The sequence below is a fragment of the Protomyctophum parallelum genome (assembly GCF_964188405.1).
Source record: "Protomyctophum parallelum genome assembly, chromosome: 7".
In the NCBI taxonomy this organism is placed as follows: Eukaryota; Metazoa; Chordata; class Actinopteri; order Myctophiformes; family Myctophidae; genus Protomyctophum; species Protomyctophum parallelum.
In genome coordinates, this window is record NC_139705.1 from 35,047,083 (window position 1) to 35,050,304 (window position 3,222).

The window sequence follows — 3,222 nt, forward strand, 5'->3', positions numbered from 1 at the left end:
GTCCAGGATAAAACGTGTCACTTGTACCTGTCATGGCCACTCCGGCAGGCTGTCAGAGGGGACATGTGCTGTCAGCGAGGTGCCTTGTCTGTTCAGCTCACTGTGGCCAGCAGACCTGTCACCTGGTGTGACACGCACGCACGCACGCAGGGCCAAATTAGCCATTGGGCCGCGGCACAGGGGCCCTTGGCTCCCAAGGGTTCTTCAGGGAAACTGGACTGCGTGGTACTGGGGTTGAGGCCCTGATAAAAGGGCTCATGGGGACATTCATTGGCTGTTGATTGTACTAAATTTGTGTAAAAAGAGATGATAAAAAAAACCCAAACATTCTGCACACACAGTTTTTTGACGTCTATAAAATACACAGGGGTCAACATATTTTTCAGTTGCTTCTGTTGCCACCCATACGTACTGGAAATAACAAGGTTATGTGCATGACTCCAAACACGTTTACAGAATACACACGAACGTATTCACGGTCAACATACTGTAGGTCATACACGCGCACATATCAGCACATCATTATTTATACGCACAAGTATAAAGACACACGTCAAATAGAGAACATAATACAGAACACACTGACCCCCACACACACAATGCTAATAGTACACGCACATCAGAACAGCACATAATATAGACATACTGTATACACATATATGCATGCATGCACACCCACACACACACACACACACTTATCTCAGCAGGCAGATATCTCAGCAGGCATAGATAAATATCACGCTACTTGTCCTGATCAATATTTGTATTCATCTATTACCTTCAGATCTGTTACACAAGCACGCACGCACACACACACAGTGTGTGGTGCATGTGAACAACATGACTGACTGACTGACTGACAGACAGACAGACTGACAGACTGTAGACAGAGGCGAATACAAGATACTCAGCCTGCCTTCAGCTTGGCAGAGTTAACAGCACTAGTCATACGCATCAAGAGCTCTCCCTAGCGTTGTCTCTGAGCCACAACAGCTTCAATTGAGTTGAACGGGCTCGGACATTAAAGCCTCTAGTAATTTGGTGTTTTCACGTTTATAAATGGATGCTGGTGTTAATCAAACGTGGGGAGTGGACCCAAACTGACACACACACACACACACACACACACACACACACACACACACACACACACACACACACACACACACACACACACACACACACACAATTACTGTCTACTTCATTTAGTCCATGTATCTCTTCCGCTGCATGTGCTCCAAGCACCTGCCTTCCACCTTGTACCACAGTGGTTCTGATTTGTTCACCCTCTCTCTCGCACGCGCGTCCCTAAATAGTAAATGGTGCATTTATTTATATAGTGCCTTTTATTTATCCAAGGCGCTTTACATAAATTGTGCATTACATTCACCCATTCATACACCGATGGCGGCGGAAACCATGTAAGGCACCAACCAGCACATCAGGAGCAATTAGGGGTCCAGGGTCTTGCTCAAGGACACTTCTTCGACACTAACTCTGGTTATCATCCAGCCACTCTACCCCTGAGCCACCGCCTCCTTTGCGTCGGCCCTTGTCCAAGTGTGCAGTGCATTAGTGCCAGATGACCTGTGGTCCATGCGCCATGCAGTCACTGGTCCAAGGCTAAAACGATAAGGCAGGGCACTCCTCTCCGGTCCTCTCTTATCCTCTCTACCCTTCAGTGCTCCTTTGTCTCCTATCATTTCATTCTCCTCTGCAGCTCTCCTGTCCTCTTCTCTTCTCTCCCTTCCTCCAGATTTTAGAATACTATTAACCACCCTATACTTTGTTGTTGTAGGTCAAATAGTGAACAAGCTCACAATGCGTTGCAACGTGTCAAATTGTGAAAACTTAGTAGATTTGCTATCTTCAGATTTTTTGCGTTTTGATGTGGGCCTACTAGTGGGTTCAAACCTTGGGGAGCGTGCTCACACACACACACACACACACACACACACACACACACACACACACACACACACACACACACACACACACACACACACACACACACACACACACACACACACACACACACACACACACACACACACACACACACACACACACACACACACACACACACACACACACACACACACACACACACACACACACACACACACACACACACACACACACACAGAGATTTCTCCTCCAGACAATGTTAGAGCAATTGCATTTCCTCAGCAAACATGTTGCCAATGAGCTGACATACAGAACTGGAAAACATGTTTGATTTGAATTGACAATGATCCCCTGAAGGAAACGTGTAGGCATTCCTCCTATTACACATCTGTGATTACATTTATTTTTATAATCACTTTCCTGTAAGGTGTCCCTGCAGCCAGTAACCAGTGAAGTGATCACATATCAAAATGCCAGTGCAAGTCAATGGGGAACTGATGCATTTGTCCCCCAACCAAAATCTTATTACATCTTGTGGCACGTAATGGAATGGCTTGCAAATGGTTTCGCGAGAAATGGCCCATGTCCCCATTGACTTTCACCAACACTGAAGCTGGCAGACTATTGGTCCCCCCCATCCCTCCCCAGAGGTTCTGGTTAACCAGATCTGGACTGAGTTTATTGGGATTCATCACTGCAAACTCTTTGGCAATTAGAAAGGCCTTCATTCGTGTCAAATCAAGACATGACTGATGGGTATTTGGGATAGTGTAATTGTATGCGTGCGTGTGTGCGTGTGTGCATGCGTGCATGTGTGTGTGTGTGTGTGTGTGTTGTGTGTGCGTGTGTGTGTTTGTTTGTGTTCGGTGTGTGTGCGTGTCTGCGTGCGTGCGTGTGTGCGTGCGTGCGTGTGCACACTATGTGCGTGTGACTTTGTGTTGATAGGTATGCAACAGCAAAATCTGATTAATGATGCTCATCTCGCGCTCCCTTGGCTGTCCAAATGTAAACAGAAGACTCAACTGTTAGCTAGCAGTGCAATTAGTCAGCGATGACAGGCTCCTCTCTATATATTGCACGCTATCCCTCTCTCTCCCTTCTTCCCTCTGTGTGTGTGTGTCTGTCTCTCTCTCTTGTCAACAGGATAGACATCTCTGTACGCACCAGGATGTCAACAAGTCCGAGCCGAGAACACAGGCTGAAAGGTTAGTATTTACATAAAAATGAGCTTAGACTCTCTGCATTGGAAGCTTTTCCAATCATTGTGTCATTTCCTTTCTTTTTCTCTCTCTCTCTCTCTCTCTCTCTCTCTCT